Source organism: Balaenoptera acutorostrata, chromosome 1, assembly GCF_949987535.1.
Source record: "Balaenoptera acutorostrata chromosome 1, mBalAcu1.1, whole genome shotgun sequence".
Classification (NCBI taxonomy): domain Eukaryota; kingdom Metazoa; phylum Chordata; class Mammalia; order Artiodactyla; family Balaenopteridae; genus Balaenoptera; species Balaenoptera acutorostrata.
This window is the reverse complement of record NC_080064.1, coordinates 107,343,316-107,368,489: the sequence shown is the minus strand read 5'-3', so window position 1 is coordinate 107,368,489 and position 25,174 is coordinate 107,343,316. Positions and strand designations below refer to the sequence as shown.

The 25,174-nt window shown below is 43.0% G+C and overlaps 1 long non-coding RNA gene across 2 annotated transcripts; it reads right to left on the bottom strand.

Moving 5' to 3' along the window:
• Nucleotides 1-1,091: 1,091 nt before the first annotated feature.
• Nucleotides 1,092-17,881, bottom strand: LOC114236222 (uncharacterized). Of its 2 annotated transcripts, none has more exons than XR_003622205.2 (3): nucleotides 17,742-17,881; nucleotides 17,403-17,449; nucleotides 1,092-1,167 (listed from the first exon to the last, which is right to left on the bottom strand). It is a non-coding gene; the product is annotated as an uncharacterized LOC114236222 (long non-coding RNA). The 2 variants fall into 2 exon arrangements; XR_003622206.2 differs by lacking the exon at nucleotides 1,092-1,167 and adding an exon at nucleotides 1,890-1,904.
• Nucleotides 17,882-25,174: the final 7,293 nt, after the last annotated feature.

Genomic DNA, 25,174 nt, shown 5'->3' with positions numbered 1-25,174 from the left:
CATTCTTTTAAACTTAGACTTCAAGCATTAGACAGTGAGGTGAGCTCTTAGTGCCAGTTTGTCTTTCCTATTCTCACCCGCTCAGTCTAAGGACTGGTGCAGAAATGGGAAACAAAACAGGCAGTGAAAACTTTTTATTTCTTTATATACATTTAATAGCCACCAGAAAGACTTTCATTTCCTCACACTGACCCTGTCCATCAGTTATGTTGGCCTTTAACATATCACTATAGCAACACATATAAATATATATTATACATTTATACACACATAAGCACATTCTAAGCACTGTGAAGACACAGATTAGGCTTTAGCACAACTGGGGACCTCACACATGTCACTTAAAAATGATCACTGGTTTGCTTTACACAAGACTTCCAATGAGCTTGGTGTGGCCATTAGTCCCCAAATCCCAGAGTGAAGTTAGGATGACAAAACAAGACAGCATACTTAGAGAGAGGTCAGTACACACTTTGGAGATCATAAAAGAATAGAAATAGGAGGTCTAGGCTAAGCACAAGATGGCATCTGGGAGTCACTATTCTCACCACGTGGATTCAAAGAACTCAGGTGCTGCAGTGTAGACCAATGCCCAGCCTGACTGTGACCCACTGTGCTGGCCCTGGGTCAGGTCGTTGGGCCCCTGCCAACACTGTCCTTCAGGGCACCGCTGCTCAGTCCTGAGCTTTACGATCTGCCGTGGAACTCCAGTGTGGGGACCACATGCTCTATTGCTAGGAAGCAGATCCTATTTCCCCTGAGTTGACCCTCGGAGGATCGGAGGATGAGGCGAGAAACGTGCTGTTGCTGGTTCGCATACCCTTGGGGCGTTCAGAAGCAGTGTCACAAGGTCCTCTACAAACTATGCCTGTTTTGCTTAGTGCTGGGTCCAGTGGATCTTGACTGGTTATTCCTCAACTGCAGGAGAGGCCCCCTGCCTTTCGCCCTGCCCCATCAGGCCACATCTCTGACTCCTTCCAGACCCTCTAGCAGGTGTGGAGGAGTGGGGCCCAGATCATCCTCAGCAGACAGGGAGCTGTGAAGAAGGGGGGCAGGCCCAACCTTCTTGCAGTTTTAAGGACCTTTGGTGGCTTCGCTTCTTGCATGGCTCCTGGAAGGCAAGGGTCACAGGACTGGAGTGCATGGCAGAGCCCTTAGGGATTTCACCTGGAGGCCAAAATACCACTATCAAAGTAAGACTCCATTATCAGGCCCTGCTCGTGGCTAACTGAGGCTGGAGAGAGTGCTGAGTGGTAACAGAAGCCGGGAGCACGCTGAGAGCCTGTCACGAGGATGAGCTGAGGGGACGCGCTGAGGTCTGGAGGAGCAACTGGGGCCACCAGGTTAGAGGAAAAGCTTGCCACCACCTCCTGTGGTCGTATCTCTGCTCAAAGCCACTGCACACCAGGTGGCCAGATCCTACCACCCCCTCTTCAGGGGCTAGTTCACTCTCCAATTCACTTTGGAGCGAAAGGATGGCTTTTGTGATTTCCCAGGAAAAGAAGTGCTTAGTATGAAACAGGCATATGTAGAAGCAGCCTGTTGTAGGAAGGAGAGAACATTTTGCAGGGACGTCCTCCTATTAAAGTTTATGTTCCGTTTACTTGATGAGGAGGGGGCGGCCAGGTCAGCAGGGACCTCAGAGATCATCTAAGTCTAGTGCCCCCTCTTACAGATGAGGGTCAGCAGGCTCACAGAGACTGGGGCCAGCCAAAGCCACACAGCCAGTTAATCACAAGCCTGGGATTAGATCCCAGGCTTGGGGCCTTTCCAGTGGTCTAGGGAAAGTAGAGAGGAAACTTCCAAACTGGTGAAGCCAGCGAGTATGAGAGATTTTTGGGTTACCTTTGCTGGGAGAGGAATAAGGCTTTATAGAGGCAATGTTGAGTGTTCTTCTAAAAAGGCTCAGGAAAGAAAGGAATCATCAGAGGAAAACATAAGGAATTACCAAAAATAAAAAAATAAATAAATCATGGCCCAGCCCCTATTCACACTGTGGGCTCCACATTCTCTGAGGAACATTTAGGAACATTCTTACGAATATGCTCAATAGCTTATGGCAAAGCTTAAAAGTCCAAGGTAAAAGTTTTATTTTCTGATTTTTTAATTTTTTCTTTTATTTTTTATTGAAGTATAGTTGATATACAATGTTATGTTAGTTTCTGGTGTACAGCACAGTGATTCAGTGATATATATTCTTTTTCATATTCTTTTCAATTATGGTTTATAACAGGAGATTGAATAATGTTCCCTGTACTATACAGTAGGACCTTATTTTTTATCTATTTTTCTGCTTTATTTATAGTTTGTATCTGCTAATCCCAAATTTCTAATTTATCCATCCCCCACCCCCTTTCCCCTTTGGTAACCATAAGTTTGTTTTCTATGTCCGTGAGCCTATTTCTCTTTTGTAAATAAGTTAATTTGTGTCATATCTTAGATTCCATATATAAGTGATATCATGATATTTGTCTTTCCCTTTCTGACTTACTTCATTTAGTATGATAATCTCTAGGTCCATCCATGTTGCTGCAAATGGCATTATTTCATTCTTTTTTATGGCTGAGTAATATTCCATTGTGTATATCTACCACATCTTCTTTATCCATTCATCTGTCGATGCACCTTTAGGTTGCTTCCATGTCTTGGCTATTGTAAATAGTACTGCTGTGAACCTTAGGGTGCATGTATCTTTTCAAATTATAGTTTTCTCTGAATATATTCCTGGGAGTGGGATCACTGGATCATATGGCAACACTGTTTTTAGTTTTTTAAGGATCCTCCTTACTGTTTTCCATAGTGGCTGCACCAATTTACATTTCCACCAACAGTGTAAGAGGGTTCCCTTTTCTCCACATCCTCTTCAGCATTTGTTATTTGTAGACTTTTTAATGATGGCCATCCCGACTGGTGTGAGATGGTACCTCATTGTAATTTTGATTTGTATTTCTCTAATAATTAGTGATTTTGAGCATCTTTTCATGTGCCTATTAGCAATCTGTTTGTCTTCTTTGGAGAAATGTCTATTTTGGTCTTCTGCCCATTTTGTTTGGTTTTTTTTGTTATTGAGTTTTATGAGCTGTTTGTATATTTTGGAAATTAAGCCCTTGTCAGTTGCATCATTTGGAAATATTTTCTCCCAGTCCATAGGTTGATTTTTTGGTTTGCTTATGGTTTCCTTTGCTGTGCAAAAGCTTATAAATTGGATTAGGTCCCATTTGTTTATTTTTGCTTTTACTTCTATTGCCTTGGGAGATTGATCTATGAAAACATTGGTATGATTTATGTCAGAGAATGTTTTGCCTATCTTCTCTTCTTGGAGTTTTATGGTGCGATGTCTTATATTTAAGTCTTTAAGCCATTTTGAGTTTATTTTTGTATATGGTGTGAGGGTGTGTTTTAACTTCATTGATTTACATGTGGCTATCCAGCTTTCCCAATACCATTTGCTGAAGAGAGTGTCTTTTCTCCATTGTATATTGTAGCCTCCTTTGTCGAAGATTAATTGATTGTAAGTGTTTGGGTTTATTTCTGGGCTCTCTATTCTGTTCCACTGCTCCATATGTCTGTTTTTGTGCCAGTTGCATGCTGTTTTTTTTTTGTTTTTTTTTTTTTTTTTAAATTTATTTATTTATTTATTTATGGCTGTGTTGGGTCTTCGTTTCTGTGTGAGGGCTTTCTCCAGTTGCGGCAAGCGGGGGCCACTCTTCATCGCGATGCGCGGGCCTCTCACTATCGCGGCCTCTCTTGTTGCGGAGCACAGGCTCCAGACGCGCAGGCTCAGTAATTGTGGCTCACGGGCCTAGTTGCTCCGCGGCATGTGGGATCTTCCCAGACCAGGGCTCGAACCCGTGTCCCCTGCATTGGCAGGCATATTCTCAACCACTGCGCCACCAGGGAAGCCCTTGCATGCTGTTTTGATTTCTGTTGGTTTGTAGTATTGTCTGAAGTCTGGGAGGGTTATGCCTCCAGCTTTGTTCTTTTCCCTCATGACTGCTTTGGCAATTCTGGGTCTTTTGCGGTTCCATATAAATTTTAGGATTATTTGTCCTCGTTATAATGAAAAATGTCATGGGTAATTTGATATGGATCACATTAAATCTGTAGTTTGCTTTGGGTAGTATGGCCATTTTAACAATATTAATTCTTCCAATCCCAGGGAATGGGATATCTTTCCATTTCTTTGAATTACCTTCAGTTTCCTATATCAATGTTCTATAGTTCTCAGCATATGAGTCTTTCACTTCCTTGGTCAGGTTTATTCCTAAGGTTTTTTTTAATGTGATTTTAAAAGGGATTGTTTTTTTACTTTCCTTTTCCGATATTTCATTGTTAGTGTAAAGAAATGCAACAGATCTGTATGTTAATCTTGTATCTTGCTACCTTGCTGAATTCATTTATCAGTTCTAGTAGTTTTTCTGTGGAGTCTTCAGGGTTTTCTATATACAGTATTATGTCATCTGCATATAATGATAATTTCACCTTTCTCTTCCAATTTGGATATCTTTTCTTTTCCTTGTCTGATTGCTGTGGTTAGGATTCCAATACTATATTGAATAGAAGTGGTGACAGTGACCATCCTTGTCTTATTCTGGAATTTAGTGGGAAGGCTTTCAGGTTTTTACCATTGAATATTATGTTGGCTGTGGGTTTCTCATAAATGGCTTTTATTATGTTGAGATATGTTCTCTCTGTACCCACTTCGGTGAGTTTTTATCATGAATGAATGTTGAATTTTGTCAAATGCTTTTTCTGAGTCTTTTGAGATGATCAAGTGGTTTTTGTCTTTTCTTTTGTTGATGTGGTGTATCACATTGATTGAATTGCACATGTTGAACGATCCTTGTGTCCCTGGGATAAATCCAACTTGATCATGGTGTATGATCTTTTTAATGTGTTGTTGGATTTGCTTTGCTAATATTTTATTGAGAATTTTTTCATCTATATTCATCAAAGATATTGACCTGTAATTTTCTTTTTTGGTATTGTCTTTGTCTGGTTTTGGGGTCAGGATAATGGTGGCTTCATAGAATGATTTTGGGAGTGTTCCCTCCTTTTCAGTCTTTTAGAAGAGTTTGAGAAGGATCAGTATAAGTTCTTCTTTGTATGTTTGGAAAAATTCCTTAGTGAAGCCATCTGGTCCTGGACTTTTCTTGGCAGGGAGTTTTTTAAAATTATTATTATTACAGATTCTATTTCACTTCTAGTAATCAGTCTGTTCAGATCATCTGTTCTTCCTGATTTGGTTTTGGTGGGCTGTCTGTTTTTTGGAGACTTGTCCATTTCTTCTAGGTTGTCCAATTTATTGGCATATAATTGTTCACAGTACTCTTTTACAATATTTCACAGTATCAGTTGTTTTTCTTCTCTTATTTTCTTATTTGTTTATTTTGATCATCTCTCTTTTCTTCTTGGTAAGCCTGGCCAGAAGTTTGATTTGGTTTATGGTTTCAAAGAAGTAGGTTTAGGTTTTATTGATTTTTTTCTACTTTTTAATCTCTATTTTATTTATTTCCTCTCTGATCTTTATTATTTCCTTCCTTCTGCTGACTTTAGGTTTTATTTGTTCTTCTTTTTCTAATTCTTCTAGGTGGTAGGTTAAGTTGTTTATGTCAGATTTTTCTTGTTTTTGAGGAAGGCCTGTATTACTATGAACTATCCTCTAAGAACTGCTTTTGCTGCATCCCATAGATTTTGTATGGTTGTGTTTTCATTGTCATTTGTCTCAAGGTATTTTTTAAATTTCCTCTTTGCTTTCATCGTTCACCCATTGGCTTTTTTAGCACCATGTTGTTTAGTCTCCATGTAATCGTTTTCTCATTTCTCTTTCTGTGGTTGATTTGTAGTTTCATCCCATTGTGGTCAGAAAACATGCTTGAAATAATTTCTATCATAATAAATTTGTTGAGGATTGTTTTGTGTCCTAGTATGTGGTCAAACATAGAGAATGTTCCATATGCACTTGAAAAGAATGTGTATTCTGGGCTTTTTTTTTTTTGATGTAATGTTCTGAAAATATCAATTAAGCCTAAGTGTTCTATTGTGTCATGTAGGATCTCTGTTGCCTTATTGATTTTTCTGTGTAGAAGATCTGTCCATTGATGTCAGCAGAGTGTTAATGTCTCTTATTGTATTCCCATCATTATCTTTTCTTTTCTTTTCCTTTTATTTATTTATTTGTATACAACAGGTTCTTATTAGTAATCTATTTTATATATATTAGTGTATATATGTCAGTCCCAATCTCCCAATTCATCCCACCACCGTCAACGCACCCCGCCACTTTCCCACCTTGGTGTCCATACGTTTGTTCTCTACATCTGTGTCTCTATTTCTGCCTTGCAAACCTGTTCATCTGTACCATTTTTCTGGATTCCATATATATGCGTTAATGTACGATATTTGTTTTTCTCTTTCTGACTTACTTCACTCTGTATGACAGTCTCTAGGTCCATCCACGTCTCTACAAATGACCTAATTTCGTTCCTTTTTATGGCTGAGTAAGACTTCATTGTATATATGTACCACATCTTCTTTATCCATTCATCTGTCAATGGGCATTTATGTTGCTTCCCTGACCTCGCTATTGTAAATAGTGCTGCAGTGAACATTGGGGTGCATGTGTCTTTTTGAATTATGGTTTTCTCTCGGTATATGCCCAGTAGTGGGATTGCTGGGTCACATGGTAATTCTATTTTTAGTTTTTTAAGGAACCTCCATACCGTTCTCCAAAGTGGCTGTATCAATTTACATTCCCACCAACAGTGCAAGAGGGTTCCCTTTTCTCCACCCCTCTCCAGCATTTATTGTTTGTAGATTTTCTGATGATGCCCATTCTAATGGGTATGAGGTGATACCTCATTGTAGTTTTGATTTGCATTTCTCTAATAATTAGCGATGTTGAGCAGCCTTTCATGTGTTTTTTAGCCATCTGTATGTCTTTTTTTTAATATATAAATTTGTTTATTTATTTATTTATTTTTGGCTGTGTTGGGTCTTCGTTTCTGTGCGAGGGCTTTCTCCAGTTGCGGCGAGCGGGGGCCACTCTTCATCGCGGTGTGCAGGCCTCTCACTATCATGGCCTCTCTTGTTGCGGAGCACAGGCTCCAGACGTGCAGGCTCAGTAGTTGTGGCTCACAGGCCCAGTTGCTCCACGGCATGTGGGATCCTCCCAGACGAGGACTCAAACCCGTGTCCCCTGCATTAGCAGGCAGATTCCCAACCACTGTGCCACCAGGGAAGCCCCATCTGTATGTCTTCTTTGGAGAAATCTCTATTTAGGTCTTCCGTCCATTTTTTGATTGATTGGGTTGTTTGTTTTTTTGATATTGAGCTGCACGAGCTATTTGTATATTTTGTAGATTAATCCCTTGTCCGTTTCTTCATTTGCAAATATTTTCTCCCATTCTGAAGGTTGTCCTTTCGTTTTGTTTATGGTTTCCTTTGCTGTGCAAAACTTTTAAGTTTCATTAGGTCACATTTGTTTATTTTTGTTTTTATTTTCATTACTCTAGGAGGTGGGTCAAAAAAGATCTTGCTGTGATTTATGTCAAAGAGTGTTCTTCCTATGTTTTCCTCTCAGAGTTTTATAGTGTCTGGTATTACATTTAGGTCTTTAATCCATCTTGAGTTTATTTTTGTGTGTGGTGTGAGGGAGTGTTCTAATTTCATTCTTTTAAATGTAGCTGTCCAGTTTTCCTAGCACCACTTATTGAAGTAACTACCTTTTATCCATTGTATAGGCTTGCCTCCTTTGTTGTTGATTAATTGACCATAGGTGCATAGGTTTATATGTAGGATTTCTACTCTGTCTCATTGATCTATAAGTCTGTTTTTGTGCCAGTACCATACTGCTTTGATTACTGTAGCTTTGTATTATAGTCTCAAGATGGGGAGCCTGATTCCTCCAGCTTCGTTTTTCTTTCTCGAGATTGCTTTGGCTATTTGGGGTCTTTTGTGTTTCCATACAAATTACAAAAATTTTTGTTCTAATTCTGTGAAAAATGGCATTGGTAATTTGATAGCAATTGCATTAAATCTGCAGATTGCTTTGGGTAGTATAGTAATTTTGACAATATTGATTCTTCCAGTCCAAGAACATGGAATATCTTTTTATCTGTTTGTGTCATCTTTGATTTCTTTCATCAGAGTCATAGATTTCAGAGTACAGGTCTTTTGCCTCCTTAGGTAGGTTTATACCTAGGTATTTTATTCTTTTTGATGTGATGGTAGATGGGATTGTTTCCTTAATTTCTCTTTCTGATCTTTTGTTGTGAGTGTATAGAAGTGCAAGAGATTTCTCTGTGTTAATTTTGTATCCTGAAGCTTTACCAAATTCATCGAAGAGTTCTAGGAGTTTTCTGGAAGCATCTTTAGGATTTTCTATGTGTAGAATCATGTCATCTGCAAACAGTGACAGTTTTACTTCTTCTTTTCCAATTTGTATTCCTTTTATTTCTTCTTCTTCTCTGATTGCCATGCCTAGGACCTCCAAAACTATGTTGAATAACAGTGGCGAGAGTGGACATCCTTGTCTTGTTCCTGATCTTAGAGGAAATGCTTTCAGGTTTTCACCATTGAGAATGATGTTTGCTGTGGGTTTGTCATATATGGCCCTTATGATGTTGAGGTAGGTTCCCTCTATGCCCACTTTCTGGAGAGTTTTTGTCATAAATGGGTGTTGAATTTTGTGAAAAGCTTTTTCTGCATCTATTGAGATGATCATATGGTTTTTATTCTTCAATTTGTTAATATGGTGTATCACATTGTTTGATTTGCGTATACTGAGGAATCCTTGCATCCTTGGGAAAAATCCCACTTGATCGTGGTGTATGATCCTTTTAATGTGTTGTTGGATTCTGTTTGATAGTATTTTGTTGAAGATTTTTGCATCTATATTCATCAGTGATACTGGTCTGTAATTTTCTTTTGTTGTAGTCTCTCTGTCTGGTTTCAGTGTCAGGGTGATGGTGACCTCCTAGAATGAGTTTGGGAGTGTTCCTTCCTCTGCAATTTTTTGGAAGAGTTTGAGAAGGATGGGTGTTAGCTCTTCTCTAAATGTTTGATAGAATTCACCTGTGAAGCCATCTGGTCCTGGACTTTTGTTTGTTGGAAGATTTTTAATCACAGTTTCAATTTCATTACTTGTGATTGGTCTGTTCATATTTTCTGTTTCTTCCTGATTCAGTCTTGGAAGGTTATACCTTTCTAAGAATTTGTCCGTTTCTTCCAGGTTGTCCATTTTATTGGCATAGAGTTGCTTGTAGTAGTCTCTTAGGATGCTTTGTATTTCTGCAGTGTCTGTTGTAACTTCTCCTTTTTCATTTCTAATTTTATTGATTTGAGTCCTCTCCCTCTTTTTCTTGATGAGTCTAGCTAATGGTTTATCAATTTTGTTTATCTTCTCAAAGAACCAGCTTTTAGTTTTATTGATCTTTGCTATTGTTTTCTTTGTTTCTATTTCATTTATTTCTGCTCTGATCTTTATGATTTCTTTCCTTCTACTACCTTTGGGTTTTCTTTGTTATTCTTTCTCTACTTCCTTTAGGTGTAAGGTTAGATTTCTTATTTGCTTAGTTGCTCCATGACATGTGGTATCTCCCTGGACCAGGGCTCGAACCCATGTCCCCAGCATTGGCAGGCGGATTCTTAACCACTCTGCCACCAGGGAAGCCCCTTCTTTGATTTCTTCAATGCTCTCTTGGTCATTCAGTAACTTATTGTTTAGCCTCCTTGTGTTTGTGTTTTTTATGTTTTTTTCCCCCTGTAATTGACTTCTAATCTCATCACGTCGTGGTCAGAAAAGATTCTTGATATGAATTTCAATTTTCTTAAATTTACTGAGGCTTGATTTGTGACCCATGATGTGATCTATTATGGAGAATGTTCCATGTGCACTTGAGAAGAAAGTGTAATCTGCTGTTTTTAGATGGAATGTCCTATAAATATCAATTAAATCTATCTGATCTATTGTGTCATTTTAAGCTTGTATTTCCTTATTAATTTTCTGTCTGGATGATCTGTCCATTGGTGTAAGTTAGGTGTTAAAGTCCCCCACTATTATTGTGTTACTGTCGATTTCCTCTTTTATAGCTGTTAGCATTTACCTTATGTATTGAGGTGCTCCTATGTTGCATGCATATATATTTATAATTGTTATATCTTCTTCTTGGATTGATTCCTTGATCATTCTGTAGTGTCCTTCCTTGTCTCTTGTAACATTCTTTATTTCAAAGTCTATTTTGTCTGATATGAGAATTGCTACTCCAGCTTTCTTTGGATCTCCATTTGCATGGAATATCTTTTTCCATCCCCTCACTTTCATTCTTTATGTGTCCCTAGGTCTGAAGTGGGTCTCTTGTAGATAGCATATACATGGGTCTGGTTTTAATATCCATTCAGTGAGCCTGTGTCTTTTAGTTGGAGCATTTAATCCATTCACATTTAAGGTAATTATCAATATGTACGTTCGTATTACCATTTTCTAAATTGTTTTGGGTTTGTTTTTGTAGGTCCTTTCTTCTCTTGTGTTTCCCACTTAGAGAAGTTCCTTTAGCATTTGTTGTAGAGCTGGTTTGGTGGTGCTGAATTCTCTTAGCTTTGGCTTGTCTGTAAAGCTTTTGATTTCTCTGTTGAATCTGAATGAGATCCTTGCTGGGTAGAGTAATCTTCGTTGTAGGATCTTTCCTTCCATCACTTTAAATATATCGTGCCACTCCCTTCTGGCTTGCAGAGTTTCTGCTGAGAAATCAGCTGTTAACCTTATGGGAGTTCTCTTGTATGTTATTTGTCATTTTTCCCTTGTTGCTTTTGATAATTTTTCTTTGTCTATAATTTTTGTCAATTTGATTACTATGTGTCTTGGCGTGTTTCTCCTTGGCTGTATCCTGCCTGGAACTCTCTGTGCTTCCTGGACTTGGATGGCTATTTCCTTTCCCATGTTAGGGAAGTTTTCAACTATAATCTCTTCAAATATTTTCTCTGGTCCTTTCTCTCTCTCTTCTCCTTCTCGGACCCCTATAATGCAAATGCTGTGTTTAATGTTGTCCCAGAAGTCTCTTAGGCTGTCTTCATTTCTTTTCATTCTTTTTTCTTTATTCTGTTCCATGGCAGTGAATTCTACCATTCTGTCTTCCAGGTCACTTATTCGTTCTTCTGCCTTCAGTATTCTGCTATTGATTCCTTCTAGTGTATTATTCATTTCAGTTACTGTATTGTTCATCTCTGTTTGTTTGTTCTGTAATTCTTCTAGGTGTTTGTTCTTTAATTCTTCTGTGTCTTTGTTAAGCATCTTCTAGATCTTTGCCTCCATTCTTTTTCCAAGGTCCTGGATCATCTTCACTATCATTATTCCCAATTCTTTTTCTGGAAGAATTATTTTTCTGCCTATCTCCACTTCATTTAGTTGTTTTTCTGGGGTTTTATCTTGTCCCTTCATCTGGTACATAGTCTTCTGCCTTTTTATTTTGTCTATCTTTCTGCGAATGTGGTTTTTGTTCCGCAGCCTGCAGAGTTGTGGTTCTTCTTGCTTCTGCTTTCTGCCCTCTGGTGGATGAGACCGTCTAAGAGGCTTGTGCAAGCTTCCTGATGGGAGGGATGGGTGGTGGGTAGAGCTGGGTGTTGCTCTGGTGGGCAGAGCTCAGTAAAATTTTTATCTGCTTGTCTGCTGATGGGTGGGGCTGGGTTCCCTCCATGTTGGTTGTTTGGCCTGAGGCAACCCAGCCCTGGAGGCTACAGGCTCTTTGGTGGGGCTAATGGCAGACTCCAGGAGGGCTCACGCCAAGTAGTACTTCCCAGAAGTTATGCTGCCAGTGTCCTTGTCCCTTCGGTGAGCCACTGCCACCCTCTGCCTCTGCAGGAGACCCTCCAACAGTAGCAGGTAGGTCCAGTTCAGTCTCCCATGGGTTTACTGCTCCCTCCCTGGGTCCTGATGCACACACTACTTTGTACATGTCCTCCAAGAGTGGAGTCTCTTCTTCCCCCAGTTCTGTCAAAATCCTGCAATCAAATCCCACCAGCCTTCAAAGTCTGATTCTCTAGGAATTCCTCCTCCCGTTGCTGGAACCCCTGGTTGGGAAGCCTGATGTGGGGCTCAGAACCTTCACTCCAGTGGGTGGACCTCTGTGGTGTAAGTTCTCCAGTTTGAGAGTCAACCACCCAGCAGCCATGGGATTTGATTTTATTGTGATTGCACCCCACTACCGTTTCACTGTGGCTTCTCCCCTGTCCTTGGATGTGGGGCTTCTTTTTTGGTGAGTTTCAGTGTCCTCCTGTTGATGATTGTTCAGCAGTTAGTTGTGATTCTGGTGCTCTTGCAAGAGGGAGTGAGCACACGTCCTTCTACTCCGCCATCTTCTCATCATTTTCTCCCTTTATATTTGTTAGTATTTTTTAGTGTATTTAGGTGCTCCTATATTGGGTACATATATGTTAATGAGTGTAATATCCTCTTTTTGTATTGATCCTTTTATCATTATACAGTGTCCTTCTTTATCTTTCTTTATGGCTTTTGTTTTAAAGTCTATTTTGTCTGATATAGTATTCTTATCCTCACTTTCTTGTCATTTCCATTTGCATGAAATGTTTTTTTCCATCCCCTTACTTTCAATCTATGTGTGTTCTTCATCCTAAAGTGGGTCTCTTGTATGCAGCATATTGTTTTTTTATCAAATGTGCCACTCTATATCTTTTGATTGGAGCATTTAGTCCATTGACATTTAAGGTGATTATTGATAGATGGGTATTTATTGCTATTTTAAACCTTGTTTTCCATTTGATTTTGTATTTCTTCTTTGTTGTCTTTCCGTTTGCTGTTTGATGATTGTCTTATGTATTATGCTTGTCTTCTCTTCTTTTTGATTTTTGTGAATCTATTGTATGTTTTTGATTTGTGGTTACCCTGTTTTTCAAGTATATTAACCCATTACTATGTCTACTTGCTTTAGACCTGTAGTCATATAGGCTCGAACACATCCTAAAAAAAGATCTACATTTTCTTCCTCTCCTCCCCCGCATTTTACGATTTTGATGTCCTCTTTTACATCTTCGTGTTTATCCCTTTTGCTGTTCATTGTAGTTATCATCACTTTCACAAAAATTTTTTTTGATGTTTTAAAAATCTATGTACTAGCTTATTTAAGTGATTTACTTTCCAATTTTGATTTTCTTTCCTATAGATTTCTGCTTTTTTTCTATTTAGAGAAGGTCTTTCAATAGTTTTTGGGGAGGTAAGCTTAGTATTGCTGAATTCTTTTAGTTTTTGCTTGTCTGAGAAATTCGTTATCTCTTCTTCTATTCTAAATGATAATCTTGCTGTGTAGAGTATCCTAGGTTGCAGGTTTCCCTTTCAGGACTTTGAGTATATCTTGCACTCCCTTCTGTCCTGCTATGTTTCTGTAGAGAAATCAGCTGATAGCTCTATCTGGGGGTTCCCTTTTAATTAACTCTTTGTTTTTCTTTGATATGTTTAGAATCCTCTCTTTAACTTCTGCCATTTTAATTATAATATGTCTTGGCATAGGTCTGTTTGGGTTCATCTCTTTGGGACCCTCTGTTCTTCCTGTAATTGGATATCTTTCCTTCTTTAGGTTTGGGAAATTTTCAGCCATAATTTCTTACATTTTTGATTTCCTTTTCTCTTTCTTTTCCTTCTGGGATGCCAATTATGCATAGCTTGGCACACTTTATATTATCCCACCAGTCTAGCATATTGCTTTCATTTTTTAAAATTTGTCTTTCTGTCTGCTGTTCTGATTGGGTGATTTTCATTAGTCTGTCTTCCAGATCACTTATTTGTTCTTCTTATCCAGTTTGCTATTTATTGCCTTTAGCTCAGCTTTTGTCTCAGCAAATGAGTTTTCTAATTTTGATTGGCTCCTCTTTATAGTTTCTAGTTCCTTCTTACAGTAATCTGCATTTCTGTCAATAGTCTTTCTTAATTCCTTCAGCATTTTCATTACCTCCTTTTTGAACTCAGGGTCTAGTAGACTGGAGAGGTCACTTTCATTGTTCTTTCAGGGGAATTCTCTTGATCTTTTAATTGGGAGTGGATCCTCTGCTTCTTCATTTCATTTATATTTCTCTGACTCTATGAGTTTAGGAGAAACAGCTATCTACTGTGGTCTTTTTTTTTTTTAACATCTTTATTGGAGTATAATTACTTTACATTGTTTTGTTAGTTGCTTCTGTATAAGAAAGTGAATCAGCTATACATATACATTTATCCCCATCTCCCCTCCCTCTTGCATCTCCCTCCCACCCTCCCTATCCCACCTCTCTAGCTGGTCACAAAGCATGAGCTTATCTCCCTGTGCTATGCAGCTGCTTCCCACTAGCTATCTATTTTACATTTGGTAGTGTATATATGTCAATGCCACTCTCTCACTTTGTCTCAGCTTACCCTTCCCCCTCCATGTGTCCTCAAGTCCATTCTCTACGTCTGAGTCTTTATTCCTGTCCTGCCCCTAGGTTCGTCAGAACCTTTTTTTAAAAAATTAGATCCCATATATACGTGTTAGCATATGGTATTTGTTTTTCTCTTTCTGACTTACTTCACTGTGTATGACAGACTCTAGGACCATCCACCTCACTACAAATAACTCAATTTCGTTTCTTTTTATGGCTGAGTAATATTCCATTATACATATGTGCCACATCTTCTTTATCCACTCATCTGTCAATGGACACTTAGGTTGCTTCCATGTCCTGGCTATTATAAATAGAGCTGCAATGAACATTGTGGTACATGACTCTGAATTATGGTTTTCTCAGGGTATATGCCCAGTAGCGGGATTGCTGGGTCATATGGTAGTTCTATCTCCTGTGGTCTTGAAGGGCTGTTTTTATGTGGGAGCATCCCTGTGTAGCCTTTGTGAGTCTAATATTTTTGGTGCAAGGGCTATTTTTAGTATGGATTCCTGCCTTGTCTTTCCTCAGTGTGTGCTGGCCATTATCCCCTTGATAGGGAATGTAATTGTTGTGGTGACCAGAGCTTGCACTGGATGTTTAGTGTGGCCTCCTCTTTGCTCTGTGGTTGTCACAGCCCTGTTCGACGCAGGGTCTCCTCCCCAGTTGTTGAAGTGTACACCCCCAGATCCATTTCTGAACTGTGGTGTGAGGTACGTGGGACTGGAGCACTCCTGCTGAGAGAGGAGCCACTGAGTATTCATCCTTAGAGGCTTTCCACTGGAAAGTGCACTCTGTGGTGTTGCCTGTCACCTCTTGTGTGGGCTCACAAAGTACACTGTTTTTGACACTGCCCTCGGCCTTGCCTCAACCATGGGGATTCAGGCAATTGGCCCAGGTGTCTGTCAGTCACTGTGCTCACAAAGCCACTAGCACAGATCCATTGGCACAGAACCGCTGAAGTCAGGGACCAGGACTACTATAGTTGTGTGCCTGGACCCGCTGTGGGAGCTACTGAGTCAGCCCAGATCCTGGCTCCATCTCTACATATATGTGCCAGAAGAGCCTGCAGCCAGCCCATATCACAACACCCACCCTAGCCATGGGATAACCAGTAAACTTCTCAGATGTCCTGCAGGCACTGAGTTTATAAAGCCACCTGCAGTAGGTCAATCTGTGAATTGCACAGCCACAGGGAGAAGACTCAGATTTCAGCCCTACTTCTGAATTCCCACTTGGATCGGCTTGGATTTCAGCCCTGACTCCATGTGTGGGCCAACCTACCAGTGTTTGTGTGCTCCCAGAACTCTTAGAGGTGGAGCTGCGCCCACTGTGAGCACACCAGAATGAGGCTGCCATGGCAGGCCCCGCGCCTCCCTTAGTGAGCGTGTTAACAGTGGGGCTGCAATGCTGGACCCTGGGCATCTTCCTGCCCATACTGCTGGTTGAGGCTTGGACCACACGCCAGCCCCTTCAGACTGTCTTTACACAGCCAACCCCAGTCCTCTCTCTGGGTCTGTCCCCTGAAGCCCGAGTTTCAGCCCTCTGCCTCTGCGTATACCAGCCAGTGCATGTCTTGGGCTGGGGAGTGCAGGGAGGTGGCACGGCCCCTCTGTGCTGGTCTGTCTCTGTTTTGCCCGCTGCAAACTGGCTGCTGCACTCTTCTCTGAGCCTCTGAAGCTTCCTTTCTGTCCTGGCTGATCTCCCTGCCGATGAACAGGCTTCCTAGGGTGACGGAATATTTCCTCTTTCACAGCTCCCTCCCAGGGACGCAGGTCCTGTCCCGATTCCTTTTTTTTTTCCCCTTTTGTCCTATCCAGTAATGTGGTGATCTTTCTTGCAATTTTGGTTTTATGAGATCTTCTGCCAGCATTCAGCAAGCATTCTGTGAGAACTGTTCCACATGTAGATGTATTTTTGATGTATCTGTGGGACGTGAGCTCCACATCCTTTTATTCTGCCATCTTGACCTGGCCCCACTAACTTCTGATTTTTAAGCCATTTTTAACACCTCAAGTTCTCTTCAAAGAGCTTGCTAGAGAATATGTTACTGTTTTAAATAAACATTGAGAATCTCTGCCATATATATAAGATCTTTCCCTTTAAGTTTTAGTCTTTATTATTACCATATTCTCTTTTAGATCAATAAGACCCAACAATTTTCTTTTGTGTTATTGCTAACAGAAAAAGATATGTCCAAATCAAATTGCTTTTTTTTTTAAAAATAGTTTTATTTATTTTTTTTTAAATTTTTGGTTGCGTTGAGTCTTTGTTTCTGTGCGAGGGCTTTCTCTAGTTGCGGTGAGCGGGGGCCACTCTTCATCGCGGTGCGCAGGCCTCTCGCTATCGCGGCCTCTCTTGTTGCGGAGCACAGGCTCCAGACGCGCAGGCTCAGTAATTGTGGCTCACGGGCCTAGTTGCTCCGCAGCATGTGGGATCTTCCCAAACCAGGGCTTGAACCCGTGTCCCCTGCATTGGCAGGCAGACTCTCAACCACTGCGCCACCAGGGAAGCCCCCAAATTGCTTTCTTCACCATGATAGTATGCAGTGAAATCAATTTTAAAAGTTATATCTTGCTGTTATTTTTTCATAAGGTGGTATAGGAAACCCCAGAACACATGACTGGCCTCAGGATCCCTTTACTGAAAGCTCCTTCAGAGGCAGACCCCATATGTCCTCTGACCTCGAGAATCAACTGAACTGCATTTCTCCCCACTCCTGACCTGGCATAAAGGAGACAGAATTGGAGTAAGGAGAGAAGATGATGACAAAGTAAGAGTCAACCGAGAGGTCAAGGGAGGTTGCTGATTGGGGTGGAGGGCTGATGGGGATGGAATCTAGAGGGATGCTCATTGAGGACCTGAGCTCCCACAGGTGGACCAGAAGTCTCCTCCTGGAAGGTCAGAGCAGGTCAAGGATCACCTGCACACTCTGATGACAGATGGTGATAAGTTTGGGGCGGGCTCTATGGCTCCGACTGGTGCAGTAGTTTCCTTACCTCCAAATTCGTCCTTGCCTTCTTCAAAACATCGTGTGTCCTGGTCACTGAAACAAGAAAGCAGCCCCGAAGGCAGAAATTACCAGTGAGCCCACACTTGCATTGGGTTTGTGTTCTAAAGCTTGTCTTTCTGCACACTCAGCTCGGGGTCTCCTGCTGCCCCCCCACCCCGTGTCCCCTCCTCTGCCTCCACGATTACTGATGGCACAGGAGGTTTAGAGACGTCACATCAGCCTCCCCCGTCCCCTAACCTCTCTGGTCTCTGTCCATTCACAGCACAGGTGGAGAACCTGGAAGGACCCCCATTTCCTGTCCCATTCCCTGGCTGGGGGCACCCACACTGGCTGAAGATGAACTGTTCCATGCTCTCCTTCTGCTGGTTGGCGGTCTTCAGATGCTCAGCTGTGCTCTGAAGGAGACTCTCCTGTTTGGATAGTTTGGTTCTCAGTTCCAGAAGCTCCCTTTTCATGGACTCTCCCTGGGAAGAAAAACAGGCTCTCTGTCAGTGGTCAGAAGGCCTAAAGCGCCCTGTGTTTTGTGGCTCTTTACAACTCCAAATAGGATTCTACAGTCTTCTCAAGTATTTTTGGAGCAGATTTCCCTCGTTAAAGCCTCTCAATCCCTCCAGCAGGTAATGGCTCAGGATGGGCTATGCGGTGGGAACACTGAGGACCTGGAAGCCCCCGTGCAGATTAGCACAGGCTACACTCCTGTTGCTGCAGAGAACCTGACTCCAGGCCACACTGAAACTCTCAGCTGTGAACAAGAGCTCAGATTTCGTGCTGACATAGTTATATCACTTGGACATCACAAGTAAGACTTGGTCGTTAGGAATATTATACCTGGATATCATGCCTGGGGAGACAGGGCTGGCCTGAGACAGTAAGTTTGTAAATGTATCTGCCAACCACAAGATGGCAAAATGCTCCCTCCTTGGAATTAACATAATTGGGGCCCCTAAAGTGTCAGTGATCTTAGTCTGGAGTTGGAACCCCTGGGAGGGATCCTGAAACCTGCCTATCCAAGGTCACCAACCAGAAAGCAGTCCAAGATCTGAGAGCACCTGGGGAGGCTGACTCTCCCCAAGCCTGACCCTGAGACGCAGATGTAAGTGATTTTCTGGGATTCCAGTGGGCGGCTACAAGAGGCTGGGTGACTCCTGGTGACATTCTGTGATCCTGCCTGACTATGTGGACCTGGAGGTGGGGGTGGGCTAGGAAGGGAAAGGAAATGTTGATATTTTAACATGGCCATGAACTTCAGCGCAGCCAACCTTCAGAAAGTTAAAGAAACGGAACATTTATGGGTTACCAGGGCTCTCGTGTCTCTGCCTCCTCCATGTCCTTTCCTTCTGCTCTTTGATTACTTATCCTGGGGGTCAGGGCTGGGGGGAGAGGGGATGGAGTCAGAGCTGCACTGAAAGCAGCCACCGTGGAGGAGAGGTCTCCCTCCATCCTGACAAAAGAACCAAGGCTAAAGGAAGGCCAGCTTATGCTACCAGGGGAGGAAAAGCGAGTATCTGCTCACCACATGCACACGCTCTGGGGAATAGGAACCTCTATCTGTGCAATGCCCTTGATCCTCTGATTTAATATGGCCCACCTTGGTTTTAGGGAAAACACTGCTTCCTGACACTCACTGTTTTCTAAGTCCTCACATACTTTCTGCCCAGTAATCCATTCTTGAATTTTGCCAAGGATCCACATCAAAATTTCTTGTCTACAGTTTTTAATATATATTATTTTCATCATATTGCAAATAGAGCCATCTGTTCTTTCCTGGTCTGCAGCATCCCTCTGATCTTCATGATTTCTCAAAGGCTATTGACAGGGATTCTGAGAATAAGGCCCCAGTGCTGTCAGTCGTCTGGGGTGGAATCACCTGGGCCTGGCAGATTGCGCTCATTAAGGTCTGTCTGGTCTTTCCAAGCATGCAATGGTAGTTTAGAAGTTCTGCCTTCTCCCTTATCTATGGCTTTTGTTATCTTCCCAAGCAGTGACCTTTCCTCTCACATCTCTTTCTCTGAGGAGGCTAATTTAGAAATAACTCTTGATGTCTCTTTCCTTTTCCACAAGCATTCTTTCATTCTGGGCTTAATCCTTTGGACAATACTCTTAGTCTTTTATGATATTCAATAAATATTTATAAGTAAAAATAATTTGTGAATTATGATATATTAATTTGATTAAATCAATCAACACTTAGGTCGGACTTAGGTCGGCTCCCCAATCCCCCCTCAGCCCACAGAGGAAACGATGCCCACCTGTGGATGCCCCCTGAATAGTGTTGGGAAAGCTCTCGAGGATGTTTTGCTGGCACCTCCAGACACAACTGTATGGTCAGACAATTCAGGATGGCTGTTCTCTTGCTCTCTGTCCATTCTCTGCTGACCACCCCTCCTTCACCTACATGACTATCCAATCTGCTTAATTATAGGGCTTAATCAGTAACCACCTACGTGCTTGCCCCCACCCCCAGGCTCTGGTTTCCCTGGTGATTGGTGAGCCAACTTGACGTCAATTCTCCCTATAAATGGTTGCCTCCCTCACCCTTGAGTAGTGAAGATTGCTGCCTTGTTCTGCCTGCTGTTTGCCAAACACTGTGGAGTGTCGCTCCAGGACCCTTTGTTTAGGAACTGTAAGATTCTGTATCCTTTGAACGTTGTTGTTTCTGTCACTGTCTATGGGCTGTTTCTTTGGTGTTGCAGCTGGGGAGTTACAAGGCTTGCAGACCTGCGCGGTGCAGCCCAACAATAATCGTGAGGATTAGTAACCAAAGAGGATCCCTGAGTGTATGAGTAGGGAGGTGGTGAGGAGATATGGGGACAGCAGATCAGCATGGGAGGGATACACAGAGCTGCAGCAAAGTCTGGAGAAACCTGAGAGAGTTAATAGGCCTCATGTTCCTTCCTTTCCTAGGTCCAAACTAGCTGTGAGTTGTGGGCAGGTAGAACAGGCACTAACTGGAATCTAGTTTGATAACTAATGATAGTATCTGCAGGGGGGTTGCACAGAAGTGGTGGATTTCCTAGAGCCCTTGTCCTTGGAGCCTAGGAGTCTGAGGGCCCGTGGTTGGGAATTGTCAGAAAGTAGCCCTTTCTTTTTTTTTAAATTTTATTTATTTATTTATTTATCTATTTTTGACTGTGTTGGGTCTTCGTTTCCGTGCTAGGGCTTCCTCTAGTTGCGGCAAGTGGGGGCCACTCTTCATCGCGGTGCGCGGACCTTTCACTTTTGCGGCCTCTCTTGTTGCGGAGCACAGGCTCCAGACGCGCAGGCTCAGTAGTTGTGGCTCACGGGCCTAGTTGCTCCGCGGCATGTGGGATCTTCCCAAACCAGGGCTTGAACCCGTGTCCCCTGCATTGGCAGACAGATTCTCAACCACTGCGCCACCAGGGAAGCCCCAGAAAGTAGCCCTTTCTAGACTGCGAATAGCTATGGGAGTTTAGGGTTGCTGGGTCTGGGTAGCTCTGTTCTCTCCACCTTCTCTCTTGGCTTCTCTAATTGGTGACTGGTGTGGCCAGGGAGGAAAGGGATCTGGGAGTGACCACCAACCTCTGGAAGCATGACTGAGCTGAGCCTGAAGCCTCTGGTTTTCTTCCCTAAGGACTCTGTTCTCATTGCAGAGCTGAGGTGTGGACTCCAGGCCCGGACTGTAGAAGTTAGAGGTGGGTCCTGTCCCAGGAAGTGCAAGCAGGCAAGTTACACATTTGGGTAACAGACACTCTCTGTGTTGCTCATTCTGTATCTCCAAAGATACTATCCCAACCCAGCAGAAAACCCAGAGAACTCGCATCCTGGGCCTAAAGCCTGATGGGCCGAATGCCTGGCTTTCGTGCGGCTCCTCTAAGTGGGTTCTTTGCGTGCGTTATCACGTGCCCTGGCTGTAGCTGTTCAGGAGGCCCTTTCCCCTAAATAGCCGCTGCTGCGGTGTGGGCAGGACAAGGGCGTGTGGAAGGGACGGCCTCCAAGTGTCAGCAGCCTGGGGGAGAGTGTGGGGAGGAAGGCCACCTCGGTAAGAGGCTGGAGGAGGCCCTGCAGACCTGGCTCTACCACTTGCCGATCACAGGACCACGGCACAGAAGTCAGCAGGCAGATATGAGCAGATTAGGATGGATGAGAAGTCAGAGGATTCTGGGGACCAGACCTGGTTAGATCTGCCGTGAGGAAAGCTACTCTTTGAGCTCAGGTACAGCTGCAATGGGAGAATAGTACTTGCCCCCCTGCCTTGCTGACTGTAAGGCGCGAATACAGAAAAGCAGACCTCGGTGCTTTGAAGTCTGCAAAGCTCTGCCTAGGGCTTGCCCTTCCACAGCTCCCTAATGACAACCAGAAGCAGGAAGCCCTGGGCCTCTCCTACCGCTTCCGCGGGCGGTGGAGCTGAGCCTGTGTTCCAGCTGCTCGCGCAGGCGGTCGTTAATGCAGATGGACTCCTCCAGGCGCTGGCGCAGGCTCCGGATCTCACCAAGGTGCTCCTCTAGCAGCTCAGCCCCTGCAGTCACCCTGCAGGGTGGGAGGAGGTGGGAGGTGGAGAATCCCGGTCACTAGTGGGGGGTGGGGCTGGGCCAGTAAGATCCCTAAACGTGGCCGTCCTCTTACATGGGCATCCAGGAGCTCAGCTGACTTTGTTTAAATTGGCATCAGGACAGCTGATGCTAAGCAAGCCCCATGGGCCTCCTCCCATACAGGGGTACGTGTAAGGGAGTTGTAAGTGTACACGTACAGTTACCACGGTAACTGGTAAGTGTAAGGGGTTTCACATGGTTTAGAAAAATCACTGAAGACTGTGGATCTCAGTCTAGGACCTAGACAGGTGTGGCCATTTCCTGAGTTGACTTCGAGTATAATAGGGAAGGCCTCACTCCACCCTAATACCTTTCCTCTTACTGACCCTTGACTGAACATTCGTTAGCAAGGGACAGAGCCCTTCCTCCGCCCTTAGAGAGAAGGCCTAAGGTAAAAGTTAGTACCTCATGTCAACTCATCCTATGTGATTAATGACTAGTACCCGACGCTTCCCTCAAATTACTTTTAATCTGGAAAAAAGAAACAGTCTGCGCTGATACAGGGATCTGAAGGCTGATGAGAGAGTTGGAGAAAACACCCTCAAGAAAACAAGAAAGATGTGGAAAAGAGCAGTGGGTGGGGTGCTAATGACCAACTACATCAACTGCCTCATTGATGTTCTGTGACTGTTCATGCCTGGCATTCTGGAAGGGTCTGAGAGTGGGCTGCGAGGGGACCAGGATGCAGGGACAGAGAAGAATGAATGTGACAGCACAGAGGTTGCCGCTGACTTTCTCATACCCTTGCTCAGCACCGAGGCCCTGGGCACAGAGGATAACGGATGCACTTAGGAAGGACTGGGCACTGCTAGGGCCCTTTCCTTTTATCCCCACTCTGTGAGCCAGAGACTAGAGGAGAAATGGAAAACACTACCCAGATAGGAAAGGCATGGATCCTAACCGAGATTTCATTTCACTGGCTGACATGCTCGGCTTTGTGCTTTACCTGTGGGTTTGGAGTTAAGCTGGTACATGGGGGAGCCTGAAGACGGTTCCCCAGATATGCTCCCTTTCTGAGGCCTCATCATGTCCCACTGGCCTCTGCTGCCCAAGTACCCAGGCTCGAGGATGCTGCCCAGTTCTATGGTGCCCCTCAGAGGAGAGAGGGGCTGGGCAGGGTTGAGGTAGTGGGAAGAGCTGGCTTCTAAATGGTTGGTCGGCAATGTGGCTGGGGAAGCAGGATGAACATTACTGACACCTGGGCAGAAAGAAACATGAATGAGAAGCAGTATCAGAACAGAAGGATCGGCAAGGAAGCATGTGATTGCTAAGAACAGACACTAAAGGGGACACGTGGGCTATCAGAGGTCCCAGTCTGCTGTGAAATACCAATTAGATGCGGATTCCTATCCTAGAGGCTATAACTTTTCACCCCTTGTATTTGCTAGCATGAGACACCAAGAGGTAGGGGATGAATAACGTATCAGAAAGTCGCCAGTGTACACAAAAGGGAAGTCCAGTGGCGCTAATCCTGGCTCCTGTGATAATTCCTCATGATAGAATCCAGGGAAGATCCAGAAGTAGAAGTCACTGGGAAAGTCAGAGGTTAAGAGTGTGATCCGCCATAGCATTGAGCACACCTGTGAACGGGAATGTTTGTGTCCCTATGAGTACTTGCTGTACCCAGAGCTAAACTGCCAGTTTTTCGTTTTTCCTTTGGGGTTGTCAGAAGAGAAAGGGGGTATAAATCCAGCTAGACGTGGTGGCCCCAGTTACTCCAGAGTGAAGAACTTCTTTGCTGAGGCTGGGGGAGGTTCTAGGTAAGGCAAGAGGTGATTTCATTCTTACCCAACATGATTCCAGGAACTGAAATATGTCATCATATTTAGACTTTTAGACTCATGTCTGAAGAGTCATGAACACTCTTCCATGGGGGAGGGAGGACCTTTCATTTCATAGGCTGATGCTTTCATAGATCCTATGAAATCATGGGCCTTCCCATTATCTCTGCTTCTACGTAAAAAGAAGCCCAACTTGGTGGAGAGAGGGAAAGAGGTGAACAGGGCCATAGTTTAGGATATTCACATTGAGAAAACTGCTTTCTTCCAGGGATTATCAATATGGGCAGCAGAGTAAACAGGTAGCTCCACCTAAGAAATAGGAGTGAGGAGTGAGGAGTGAAGTCATGGATTAAGTGTTCAGTGGCTTTTATGGCCAAATATGTTGCCAAGGTTTCTTCCAAAATAATGTATTCTTATGCATTTGCTCATTTGCAACTCCAAAGGCCCAAAGCCATATTTCCCTGTTGCCTTGTGGTCCTTGTCATCATCTTCAGTCAATTTAACCTGTAAATTGAAGGTCTCTATATCATTACATAATCTTAGAGACAGAAATATATGTACAGCTTGTTTACCTGAAAAGACTCCTGTTTCTCTGTGGACCAGTGGAGTTGAGCAGCGCTCTTTTGTTCTCAACAAGTCATCTCAGATTTTTTTTCTAGACAGTGATGATTTTTCTATTCATGGTAACATTTTTATAAAGAACATATACTACCTTAGTTGAGACCTATTGAGAAAATGGTTCCCATTGTACAAGTAGTACAAAATAAATCATCACTCTCAACTAGCTTTTCCCCACTGAGCAAGTTCTCGCCAACACTTCAGAGGTTTGTTTTTTGTTTTTTGTTTTTTTTATAAAGCAGGTAGGCTTTTTCTTTTCTTTTTTTTTAAATTAATTAATTTATTTTTGGCTGTGTTGGGTCTTCGTTTCTGTGTGAGGGCTTTCTCTAGTTGTGGCAAGCAGGGGCCACTCTTCATCACAGTGCGCGGGCCTCTCACTATCACGGCCTCTCTTGTTGCGGAGCACAGGCTCCAGATGCGCAGGCTCAGTAGTTGTGGCTCACGGGCCCAGTTGCTCCGTGGCATGTGGGATCTTCCCAGACCAGGGCTAGAACCCGTGTCCCCTGCATTGGCAGGCAGATTCTCAACCACTGCGCCACCAGGGAAGCCCCAGAGGTTTTTAATAAGTTTGGTAATAATTGCTTAATATATGGTCTTAAGGTTATTTTTAATAACACTTCAAATAGATTAGTGCAATGTGACTTTGGGCAAGTCACTTAACTTTTCTTAGGTTTCAATGATCTCAGTTTAGGAAGAATTTGGTTAACTGTTTTTTTCTGCTACAGATACACTTTTGAGTTTCCCCACACAGCAGTGTCATCCCTCAGTTTATATGGGAGTTGTGATGGAGGTGGGGCCCCAACTTTGAA